We start from the raw sequence: 13,913 nt of genomic DNA on the forward strand, positions 1-13,913 counted from the left end.
GGTGGGCTAGTGGCGCAGGGACAAGATGGTCAGCGTGCTGGTGAAGAGTGGTGACGGTGAATCCAGTGCAGGTGAACATCCAGACGAGACGAAAACCATGAAGACACTGAACAGGAACTTGAACCAGAAACAGGACTGCAGACAGGCACACGATGAACACACACTGAGGACACCAAACAACGATCTGACAAAGAGAGGAGAGTGCGATGAGTCTTTATAGGTGAGTGAATTGGCAGCAGCTGGAGCGGGGAATGAGATCAGCTGGCGCGCTGATCAGCTGAAACGAGCGGCCACGCCCACTCACACACACCCACACACACAGAACAACAAATACACGAGACACGAAGAAAACAGTGAATTCATGAACCGTGACAGTACCCCCTCTCCTAGGAACGCCTCCTGGCGTCCCCAGACTCCCTTACCTGTCGATTGTAATCATCAATAAGGGAGTGATCCAGGATGTCTCTAGCAGGTACCCAACTTCTTTCCTCCGGACCGTAACCTTCCCAGTCCACCAAGTACTGGAACCCGCGTCCCCTCCGCCTTGAGTCCAGAATACGATTAACCGAATATGTAGGTTCCCCTTCTACGAGTCGCGGCGGGGGGGGGGGGGGGGGGGGCCGGGACAGGCGGATTAATACAAGAATGAAACACGGGTTTTATTTTGGAAACATGGAAGGCGGAATGAATCCTCCTGTACACTGGAGGGAGTTTGAGGCGGACTGCCACCGGGCTAATGATCTTGGTGACAGTAAACGGGGCGATACATTTGGGAGCAAGTTTATTAGAGACGGAACGGAGAGGAATTTTCTTGGTAGAAAGCCACACTTTTTGACCAACGACGTATACGGGAGGCCTAGACCGGTGGCGATCGGCTTTGGCCTTGCTGCACGCTCCCACTTGGAGAAGAGTCTCGCGGGCTCTAGTCCAAGTGCGATGACACCTCTGGACGAAAGCGTGAGCGGAGGGGACCGCGACTTCGGATTCCAGACTAGGAAAAATTGGTGGCTGGTAACCTAGACTACACTCACGGAGATAGGCCCGTAGATGACACTGGTAACGAATTGTGGGCGTACTCCACCATTGACAGTTGTTGGCTCCATGAGGAAGGATTCTTGGAGACCAGACATCGCAATGTTCTCTCCAAATCCTTGTTGGCTCTCTCAGTTTGGCCATTGCTCTGGGGATGAAACCCTGAGGACAGACTAACAGTCGCACCCAGTAATCTACAAAACTCTTGCCAAAATTTGGACACAAATTGGGGTCCTCTGTCGGAAACCACGTCCGTCGGGAGGCCATGTAACCGAAAGACGTGGTTAACGACTGTTAACGCTGTCTCCTTGGATGAGGGTAATTTGGGCAAGGGAATGAAGTGGACCGCCTTCGAGAACCGGTCCACCACGGTCAAAACTACCGTGTTACCCTGAGAGGGTGGGAGGGCGGTGACAAAATCTAGTGGGATATGGGACCAGGGTCTCGAAGGGATCGGCAGCGGTTGAAGGAGCCCATCTGGGGGTCGATTGGAAGTCTTACCAGTGGCACAAACTGAGCAAGCCAAAACAAAACTGTGAACGTCGCGAGCCATACGTGGCCACCAAAATCGTTGCTTGACTAAAGATGTAGTGCGACTGACTCCTGGATGACAAGCCACATTGGAACAATGCCCCCACTGAATTACGTCGGACCGTAATCCCTCTGGCACAAATAAACGGTTCGGTGGACAACCGACCGGAGGCATTACCCCTTGTAAGGCCGCCTTGACCTTCGATTCGACCTCCCATGTGAGTGTGGAGATAATTAGGGTCTCCGGAAAAATGCACTCGGGAGTAGACGGGCGATCGGAGCGGTCAAAAATGCGCGATAAAGAATCGGGCTTGATGTTTTTGGAGCCCGGGCGGTACGAGAGAGTAAAGTCAAAACGTCCGAAAAAAAAGTGCCCACCGAGCCTGCCTGGAGTGCAATCTTTTAGCGGTTCTAATGTATTCCAGATTCTTATGATCGGTCCAAACGATAAAAGGTACCCCCGACCCTTCTAACCAGTGACGCCATTCTTCCAATGCTAACTTGACTGCCAACAACTCTCTGTTACCAATATCATAATTACGTTCGGCAGGGGACAAACGGTGAGACAAAAACGCGCATGGATGCATTCTGTCGTCTGCAGGAGAACGTTGGGATAGCACTGCACCTACCCTCACCTCTGACGCAACAGTTCAGGAACTCGGGTGGGCTAGTGGCGCAGGGACAAGATGGTCAGCGTGCTGGTGAAGAGTGGTGACGGTGAATCCAGTGCAGGTGAACATCCAGACGAGACGAAAACCATGAAGACACTGAACAGGAACTTAAACCAGAAACAGGACTGCAGACAGGCACACGATGAACACACACTGAGGACACCAAACAACGATCTGACAAAGAGAGGAGAGTGCGATGAGTCTTTATAGGTGAGTGAATTGGCAGCAGCTGGAGCGGGGAATGAGATCAGCTGGCGCGCTGATCAGCTGAAACGAGCGGCCACGCCCACTCACACACACCCACACACACAGAACAACAAATACACGAGACACGAAGAAAACAGTAAATTCATGAACCGTGACATTAACACACTATATTTTGATGTAGCAGAATTTATTATTAAATAAAATAAAGTTATTTACCTTCCGCAGATTGCAATATGTCCGTTACGTAGGCTATGTTGTTAAAATTCGTAGTCCATTTACATCCCGCAACTCGCTCAAAATAAAAATGTAACAGTACGATGCAAAATAATCCATGTTTTAAACAATGTAAAAGCCACAGAACCGAAGGAGGCTAGTACTGAAGATCCCGAGCAGCAGCACACACACACACTCACTCCAACAGACGAATATTAAAACTTGGCCAGTAAAAGGCGCGCATAGTTGTAGCAACAATGACATCTGCTTTTCGCATTAAGTAGATCATGTGATGGCAAAACACATCGCCTTTGTCCTTACTGGTTAATAATTACCCCACAAGGACCAATTTGCCAGCTTGGCTGGGTTTCCCCCAACCTCACAGACTCGTGACATTCCAGATACACACACACACACACATACACACACACACACACACACACACACACACACACACACACACACACACACACACACACACACACACACACACCAACATCCTTTTGTGTTTAACTTAACATCATTTAATGTATGTAACTCAGACTTGTATCTGAACTTCCTGTATGCATGTGTGATTAATGTTGTTTTGATTTGTTTTGACCCGATCTCATTGGCAGGTCATAAAATTTGACCACCAAGCTCATCCAGCCCTATGCATGAGATAACAGGGTTGCAACATTCCAACACACACACACAAACACACTCTGGACTTTGAAACAGAAAGCCCCTACAGAAAAGGACTTTTACCCATAAAGTCACTCTTAAATGTAATAAATATATTTGTGTGTTAAGAGGTGTGTGTAAACCATAGGAAAGCATATGTCCTATTTGTAACATTAATAGAACTGCTAATGCCTATACTAATGCATACTAATGTATCTTTGCATTGCTACAACGTCTATATTTTATTTTTGATATCTCTGTAATCCTCTCCAGCTAACGGAGTTGAATTCCGATAGCAGAATGCAGTGATGCGCATTGTTTTATAAAGTTCATATGTCTGGAGAAAATCCTCTCAAGTTAAAGTCAATCATGACTCATTCGAGTGGGCGTTTCTTCACAAACAAAGAAACCTCTCCCCGCTTCAGATCAGAAGATCCGATTCGTCCTCCACGCAAAAGAAGGCGTACACGAGACACTGTTAAAAGTCCGAACCTTCAGTTTAGACGCTCTCTTAACTCTTAACTCTTAACTCTTAACTCTCAACTCTCAACTCTCAACTCATCCAAAGGAACATCTGGAGGAGGCTCTGGTCTTCTCTATCGAGCGAGCACATGTTCGAGTCGTAGCTGCGTCCCTTGCAACAAAGACTTTAAACCTCTCCCATCCCGGGAGATGAACCTTATTTTCCGGTAACATTACATTCAGTGAGCCTTTCAAGCTTCCCGCGACACCGGAAGACGCAGCAGAAACAGGACACCATCCTCGCTTCCTGCCTCAGCCTCACCCGAAAGAGCACAGAATCTTGCAAGTAATGTAACTCTCTCTAAAAGCTGTTCCAGGTGTCTCGTGAACTTAGGTTTCTGTATGTAATAATTACTAGCTTTTCCCTTCTCTCTATATCTTTCTTTCTTTCATTTCATTTCATTCTGATCACGCTATGTTTTATGTTTTGGTTCAGTTAAATGTTTGTTTGTCTGTTTGCATTTTTACGTACGTTTATATTCGTAGTTTATATAATCTCTAGTGTGTGCCATTTTATTAATAAACCCATTTATACTTTTAATTGTCTCTGTGTTTGAAAACCCACCTAATAAAGTCAATGAAACTTAAAAGATCTAAGCTACAAGCTCGATATAAACTACATTTAGTAGTTCTTAATTCATAAACTCAGAAAGTTTGATATTCGTGGCCAGAAGATAAAACTTTCTCGGAGTTTGTAAAGGGATACCCCCCTCCTTAACTGTGATAATCTTACATTTATTCGCTGGACGAATAACTGATGACCCAAACCAGTTACAGAACAAGGAAATCTCGATAATTGATCAAATAAATGTACATGCGACTTATGAATTATGACCATGAGTCATAATTATTAATATTTCCAAAATTCCCTATATTCTTGAGCTAATTCACATTTACCCAGAGTCGTTTACGTTACATATTAATGGTGGAGTTATTTTAGGCAGTTTCAAACTTTATTTGATGGACAAATTCAGTTTCAGTTGAATGTGTATTATGGCTATTTAATAATTGTACACGCGTTTTGAATTGTGAGATAAGTCGCTAAAGCGAACTCACTCAGCTGACGTTAGGCAACAAAGCCAGCTCAGCTCTTCAAATTAACAGTTTCAAAAATGTCTAAGCATTTTTATCACTGTTAAGTGCTAAAACTGCAGTAATATGATTTAAACCGACTAAATAAGAAATCTCTTCTTTTAGTGCGAAGACGTAAATCTGATCTGAGCCGATCCTCAGTTTCAGTCGTAGGCCTTATGATATGCGATACGTTAACGATAAAACTCCTGGTCAAAAATTGGCCTCGCGATCCAATTTTGTAAACCTAATGCATTCTCAATAAAGTGCTATTTTGATTAATGTTTATGTGAGGTGGAACAGATGCAATAATTCCTGTTCACAGCTGTGTAATTAAACAGAAGAAATAATTCCTGTCCACAGATGTTTAATTCCTGTCCTGCTCACAGCTCTATAAATTAAAACAGAAGAAATAATTCCTGTTCACAGATGTTTAATTCCTGTCCTGCTCACAGCTCTATAAATTAAAACAGAAGAAATAATTCCTGTTCACAGATGTTTAATTCCTGTCTGGCGCACAGCTCTAGTAATTAAAAACAGAAGTGTAATTCCTGTTTTTTATTTAAACCGTTCCATGTATAATGTGTAATTAAACAGACGTGTAATCCCTGTTAGTCACATGTTGTGAAACTCGCGTCATTTTTCGCATGCAACCGAGCGCAAAATGAGCCCATATTTCAGATAAAAGATAATAATCTGCAGTCTGAATACCCCACTGACCAACACTAGAGGGCAGCCTTTAGGTGTGTGGCAGTTCTCAAATCACGCGCCCCACTGACGTCAGCCTGCATGAGCGCAATAACGCCATCTGGTGGACGCTCTCAGATAATACCTGCTTTCAATTTTCTGCTAATAATTCTCCTGTTTCTCTCCCCCGATTATAGAATGAATGGTTTGACTCTCGAATATTCACCTGCATTCAAAGCTTAGCTTATGCTGACATTATTTGGAGTTAGACAATTCTTCTTTTCTGTTTTCAACTTTCACACTTTAAAGTGAAGTTCGAAAAAAAACCTTTTCGAATTAAAGCTTAGATTTGATTCACTCAGTTAATTGATAGTCCACCTAGGAGGAAGCACGCCACCGTGTGGCCATCTTGGGTCGACTTATCAATATCTGTTTCACCCCCAGTCTGCATTGAAGTGTCTCAACATTGCTACCCTTCTCGTTTGATTATTTTATAATCAATACTAATAACTTCAGTGTTATTGTAAGGATTATAGGAAGTCATTCTGATTTTTCAGTTTAATTATTGTATAATTAGTATTGATACTCCACTGTTATCATTCTAATTTTCTTTTCTTCTTTATTATTATTTGGACCTCTCCTTGCATGCTTATTTGAATTTTAATTTAAACTAGTTTGAATTTTAATTTAAATTGTGTTCACTAACAACCAGGTGGACCACGGAGAAGGAATACGCCCCTTTCCTTTGTGGCACAAACCCACTGCGGGGCCTATCCCTCTGCCTGCGTCTCAAGCCTGTGTTGTTTATTTAAATTTTATTTAAATTTTTTTTTTTCTCCCTTTCCCCAGCCTCTTCAAAGGGGGGTAGGTTATTCCGATGATTAACCATCAGTTATCATAATTCTTTTTCATTGTATCATTATTTTAGTTAAGCCTTTGCCTCTGACTCCTGCATACATATTTACTCAATTTGATGAAACCAGAAAACCTTAATTCACTTTAAGTCTAACATCTTAATCCCTTATTGTGTATCTATTGGCAGGACTCAGTCAGTGCACTGTGGTGATCCGACAGTCATCTCTGGTGGTTTCCGGTGGGCGGGGATCATCTGTCCGGCGTTACTGACACTGCGCTCCGTCTGGTGTTGGGACCGTCGGAGAGTTTGACCGCGCCCGCTGGTTTCCACCTGGATGACCTCTATTCACCCCAGGTAAACTGAAATTTGATAAAACCCATCCACTTATTATGAACCACAGAATACTAGATATTCCTCCGGATATATTTTAAGTGTTTGGCCCACCTTTCTCTCTCTAAGACACACCTTCTTTCGAGGTCCTGTCCCGATAATCCACGCATCTCCTGGCCCTATCAGGAACTCTAGCAGTGTTAATAGGCTTAGGCCTCTTTATTTTCTTTAGTTTTTTTTATATAACGCTCCCCGTGTTATTGTTTGTGACATTTCATTGCAGACCAATTCACTTCCTTGTGTTGTGTTTCCCTCTGATCTTCCCTACCTTCAACTTTGTCTTTTTCTCCATTCTGTTGTGATTTGTTTCTCTCATTTCACTTAGACACAGAACCTAAGAGAGACCCCAGGAAAGCTGAATAATAGAGTGACGATCAAAAGCGGGCGTCACTAGACGACCCCCCAGGCTACCGCCTGTCCAAATCTCTATTGTGGGTTTTACCCATACCCACGAAATTGGCTCCGCTAACTGTCGGCATCAGTTAGCCCCGAAATTCTCATAGACGGCATAGCCCGTATGAGTATAGCTCATTAACCCTAAAACAAACTTGCATTTTGTCTCTTTTTGTGTGTGCTGTGCTTCTCTCGCTCACAGTAAGCCAAGATGTCAAGCTCACCCAGTCCCTCAGTCCGCTGGCACGACCTCGAGACGTGGCTGCGAGAAATGACGGCAACCATTCTGCCCCAGGACACCGCTGACCCACAATGCCTGGACCAGTTTGAGACCTACGATCCAACCCAGAAGTACGACCACGAGCAGCTAGCCAAAATCTTCGGAAAACTCGCACTCAACCTCGTCACCAAGGCCCGGGCCAGCGAAAGGACCAACCTCGACCTGGAGCAGAAGGCAGCCGCACTACAGCTCCAGGCCACAGAAGCCCGGAAGGACCGAGCTCACACACAGAGTCGTCTAGACCAGCTATTCTTCCTGACCGAGGAAGAGGACGAGACGGACACAACGCTACAACAGGAAGTTGAAAGACTTCAAAATGCCCTGGACGATCTTCGTCGGCACACAGACCAAAGACAGCAGTCGGAGGAAAACACCCGGAAGGAACTCAACGAAAGGCTCCAACGGGCTGAAGCTCTCCTTGAGAGAGCAGAGACTGAAATCCATCAGCTCACTCAGCAGAGACACGATCTCAGAGACGAACTTGACATTGTTCGCAGAGAACTGAGACATTCTTACAGACTTAACAGTGACCGGGAAGGGAAAGAACATCTCACACCATTTCCCCCTTCCAGCGAGTCCACGCCTGTCAGCCAAACACCAAAAGCTAAAGGAGGTGGAGCTGTAAAGGGTCAGAATCCTCTCCAGACGGATTGGGCCCCCAGCAACAGCTCTCCTCCCACAAGCCTTGACAAGCTGGCCAGAAACATTCCTACGTTTGCCGGGGACAACAGTGTAAATTCGTATCTTCGAGACATTGATTTTCACCTACAAACTGTCGCCAACGTGACAGCTTGGGACAAATTGTACTTGTTAAGAATCACCTCAAGCAGAGATGTGCGTAGTTTTCTGGATCGTCAACCAGAGACTGTCAAAGCAGATTACAAGCAACTGCGACAAGCTTTGATCCGTGAATTCTCTGACCCAGAATCAGACCAAGGGTTTATCACGGCATTTGACGTCAAACAGGCCCGACTTGAACACCCACACTCCTACTATGGCCGACTCCGACAAACGTTCTTCGGAGCAATCAACACACCACATCTGGAAGAAGATATAACCTTTAGAACTTTGTTTCTGCGGAATCTGCATAGCACCGTGAGTAAACATCTCGGTGTGCTCGTCTGCCCACGAACCATGTCTACTCGAAAACTCAGAGACCTAGCCCACAAGGCTTACACCAAGCAAAGGGCTATGGATGAAAAGACTGTAAAAACACACACAATCTACTCCGTCTCTGAGCACTGCTCAGAGTTAGACACAGAAATTGTCCAACAACCCCTCAGTCACAGACCCTACCACAGAGAATCAACACCGTTCCAGGCCAGCAGATGGCAGCACGACGGTGACGGTGCTCATCCAAAGCATCGGACCGAGCGCTCGGAAAGATTCTGGAACCAGCACCACCCGCCGTCCAGAACTCCAAGCCCAGACCGTCGAAACTGGAATCACTCTCTCCAGAACACTGGTGAGCCTGAGTCTTCTTACACAACAGATGAAGACAGTGCAGCCACGTCTGACACAGACACAGAAAACGAACACTAACACCGACTGCTTCAAGGTCATGACTGAACCGCAGTTGAGTAACCAGACCAATGTCGTCACCACATACAGACAACCCACCCACCCACCCACCCTAACGATTGCAGTGATTACACAGCACAAACGAACTTTACCAACTACACTGCACGCCTCAGAGCCACTTACGCTACCTCCGCTGTGTACAAAGAAAGTCATGCGGGCCTCTGATGAACAGACTTTTCCTATGCCACCACTTACCCCTCCACCACCCTCGCAGGCCATCTGAGCTCACTAACAACCAGTGCCTCAGACAGCTGTCTGCCACCACGCACATGTTGCGTTCACAGGACTTCAATACGCATTGTGCACCTGTTGCCATCACAGCGCCACAGCTTGTAAGGCCACAAAGCACAAGTGGGGTCAGGCGTAACAATGACGCCACATGTGCCAAAAAGCCATGCATGGGACATCAAAGCATGTGGCATACCAACCTCAGCGAACCAAAAAGACTGTCCTAAGCCAACCAAGGACGACCCTCGCTGAAATTTTTCCTCCCTTTCTCTCTCTCTCTCCCTTTTGCCTCTAACAGGATGCTGTGGTGGTTCGCGAGAAAGCAGCCACGATCGGACATCACCTCACCAGGTCCGGCATCGCATGGAGAGAGCAGCCCCGACTCCTGACTACCAAGGCAGGACCCACACTCAGAAAGTGTACGTTCGACTCAAACCCAGCAACGTCGAAAGAGCACACTACCTCAACACAGCAAACATAGTCACAGTAAGACGGCCTGTGGCCGAAATTCAGACCGAACTTCCACAGCTAAAAGAGCAACCTACCACGAAAGCGACACACAACTGTACTCGGTTCCAAACCCGCACGTGTGTACTTTGACTAAAGACATTCATTATCTCTGCCCTAGCAACACCTTCCTCAGAGACACAAGCAGAGATTGTAGGTGAACGATGGCTTGCTAACACACCTGCGCACACAGCCACTGTAACTCACGAACAGCATGACACTGTCACACGTGTCAACATGCTCAACCAGAGTATATCGATTCAAGTACCAACAGGTGCCATCCCACACCTTGGTGACCTGTCATGGTACCATCTTACGAAAACAACCTGAGCCAGACAGCACTGGAACTCCCATCCTCCAAGAACTACAACTTCACCTTAGATCCAGAACTGGACCTCTGGTGTGAGAACACGTGTCAACACAGCCCTCCAAGCATGGGCAACCGCCCAGCCTGAATACCTCACCTGTGTCCAAATCTGGACTGCAGCTGACACTGTGCTGTGTCTCTCCACGGTCACCGACCACGCCCCGACACTCGTCTTGGCTTTCATCCTGTACAGGACTCAACGAGATGTGAACATCTACAGCCAAGCTCACGAAAGCCGTGTCCGAAGGTCTCAGAGGGAATCCCCGGAAAGGGGGTGCCAAGTCAGAGACCACGCCGAACCTCATCGAGCTGAATCCTCAGCTTCTAAGGACCACCTGCTATCCTACCATCATGATCCACCTGCTACACGACCATCAGGATTCACCTGTCATACATTGTGCTAATTTGTTGTTCGATGAAGTCCATCCCCGGTCTTCATCTAACAAAAAGGGGGAATTATGTAGCAACAATGACATCTGCTTTTCGCATTAAGTAGATCATGTGATGGCAAAACACATCGCCTTTGTCCTTACTGGTTAATAATTACCCCACAAGGACCAATTTGCCAGCTTGGCTGGGTTTCCCCCAACCTCACAGACTCGTGACATTCCAGATACACACACACACACATACACACACACACACACACACACACACACACACACACACACACACACACACACACACACACACACACCAACATCCTTTTGTGTTTAACTTAACATCCTTTAATGTATGTAACTCAGACTTGTATCTGAACTTCCTGTATGCATGTGTGATTAATGTTGTTTTGATCATATAGTTATGATCTTCGAGTGTTTGGATCTGAAATGTATTTTTGAAGAATGTTCTCCCAGTAGAATCGCATCCCGTAACCCGATCTCATTGGCAGGTCATAAAATTTGACCACCAAGCTCATCCAGCCCTATGCATGAGATAACAGGGTCGCAACATTCCAACACACACACACAAACACACTCTGGACTTTGAAACAGAAAGCCCCTACAGAAAAGGACTTTTACCCATAAAGTCACTCTTAAATGTAATAAATATATATATTTGAGTGTTAAGAGGTGTGTGTAAACCATAGGAAAGCATATGTCCTATTTGTAACATTAATAGAACTGCTAATGCCTATACTAATGCATACTAATGTATCTTTGCATTGCTACAACGTCTATATTCTATTTTTGATATCTCTGTAATCCTCTCCAGCTAACGGAGTTGAATTCCGATAGCAGAATGCAGTGATGCGCATTGTTTTATAAAGTTCATATGTCTGGAGAAAATCCTCTCAAGTTAAAGTCAATCATGACTCATTCGAGTGGGCGTTTCTTCACAAACAAAGAAACCTCTCCCCGCTTCAGATCAGAAGATCCGATTCGTCCTCCACGCAAAAGAAGGCGTACACGAGACACTGTTAAAAGTCCGAACCTTCAGTTTAGACGCTCTCTTAACTCTTAACTCTTAACTCTCAACTCTCAACTCTCAACTCATCCTCTCTTCTGACCTTCTTCTCCCCGGCGCAGCGCTTCTCCAAAGGAACATCTGGAGGAGGCTCTGGTCTTCTCTATCGAGCGAGCACATGTTCGAGTCGTAGCTGCGTCCCTTGCAACAAAGACTTTAAACCTCTCCCATCCCGGGAGATGAACCTTATTTTCCGGTAACATTACATTCAGTGAGCCTTTCAAGCTTCCCGCGACACCGGAAGACGCAGCAGAAACAGGACACCATCCTCGCTTCCTGCCTCAGCCTCAGCCTCACCCGAAAGAGCACAGAATCTTGCAAGTAACGTAACTCTCTCTAAAAGCTGTTCCAGGTGTCTTGTGAACTTAGGTTTCTGTATGTAATAATTACTAGCTTTTCCCTTCTCTCTATATCTTTCTTTCTTTCATTTCATTTCATTCTGATCACGCTATGTTTTATGTTTTGGTTCAGTTAAATGTTTGTTTGTTTGTTTGCATTTTTACGTACGTTTATATTCGTAGTTTATATAATCTCTAGTGTGTGCCATTTTATTAATAAACCCATTTATACTTTTAATTGTCTCTGTGTTTGAAAACCCACCTTATAAAGTCAATGAAACTTAAAAGATCTAAGCTACAAGCTCGATATAAACTACATTTAGTAGTTCTTAATTCATAAACTCAGAAAGTTTGATATTCGTGGCCAGAAGATAAAACTTTCTCGGAGTTTGTAAAGGGATACCCCCCTTCTTAACTGTGATAATCTTACATTTATTCGCTGGACGAATAACTGATGACCCAAACCAGTTACAGAACAAGGAAATCTCGATAATTGATCAAATAAATGTACATGCGACTTATGAATTATGACCATGAGTCATAATTATTAATATTTCCAAAATTCCCTATATTCTTGAGCTAATTCACATTTACCCAGAGTCGTTTACGTTACATAGTTGTCATTGGCCAGATTCCTGGATGACAGTCTGAATAACCAATCATGCTCAAAACAACTCGAAGAGACAGCCAATAATGTAGTAACATTGCATTTACAGGAAAAGATGGCATGTTTTAAAAGAAAGAATATGAAAAAATGTACATGTGCTATTTATTTAGTTGTATTTGTAAGCTGGCTGTTATATTTAATCAAATGGTTAAATGGTGTCTTCATTGCAGTGCATGATTAAAAATTAAACTTACAATAACATATAAATAATAATAATAAATAATATAAATAATATATAGTCTACCATATAACAACATATATTTACCACTTCTCTGCCAAACAGCAATTTAAAAGAGCAAACATATTTTATATTAAACAGAGCAAACATTGCATATGTATTCATATAAAATTATACCTACATGAAAAACTAATGGATTAGTATCATGGTGACATTAGAGTTGATTGAGCCTGATGAAGACATGAGAGTCGAAACATTGCTTGAACTCTTTTGGAGCAGTAATTTTCAGTGTGCGGACTTCACACTTCTTTATTTTGTCTATATCATTTAGTTGTCCTGCACCTGCGCCCAATCTGGGTGTTTGGGATGTGCACAACATTTTAGTATTTTTGACATTAGAGTTACATCCATGTGACCCATAATGATCCTTTTGCACTTTAACAAAATATTGACCTTTCCTTTAGAAACACTTTTATGCCTAATAATGTCAACTTGCTTTTCACCCTGTGTGGCACTGTTACACAACCTGTTGGTTTATGGTTAATCCTCTGTCCAACACAACACTTTGCTAACATTGGCATAATTCTATACAAGTTGCAACATATACCTCGGGTTTCACAGGCAAGGTTTAAGCCTGTAGTCCCAGACTAAAATGCACGTTTGAGCTGTTTTACCTGAAAGCAACTTGCACTGACATATCTTAAAATATGTCAGTGCCATTGTTTTGTCTCAAGATGCACACCAGTAATGTTTCCTTTTTCTTTTTTCTAAGGCACATTTTTAAAAGCTAATTAAATGCACTAAGGCCTAATCCTGGCTTAATCTAAACTCTGTCTGTGAAACCGGGTCTGGGTTAGAAATGAAGGGTTAAGGTTAACCCTAACTCTAACCCTAACCCTTGTCTACAGACTTTTATTTAACAGCATGGATACTCCAAGGTGTTGACTGCAGTGGTTAGGCCTTTAGCGTTGATACAGGACGAATAACTTCTCACAGTGACAGTCTGTAATGTATTTTAGCAAAGAGTGTTTGTATGGATTGTCCCTAATTAAGCTAGAGCTATT

The 13,913-nt window shown here is 44.1% G+C and overlaps 1 protein-coding gene across 1 annotated transcript in view; it reads right to left on the reverse strand.

The window, feature by feature from the left end:
• LOC309488521 (uncharacterized protein) overlaps positions 1-13,913 on the reverse strand; it is a 245,752-nt gene that overhangs the window by 49,291 nt on the left and 182,548 nt on the right. The window lies entirely within an intron of this gene.

This window comes from Leuciscus leuciscus (assembly GCF_965113295.1).
Source record: "Leuciscus leuciscus genome assembly, chromosome: 23".
NCBI classification, from domain to species: domain Eukaryota; kingdom Metazoa; phylum Chordata; class Actinopteri; order Cypriniformes; family Leuciscidae; genus Leuciscus; species Leuciscus leuciscus.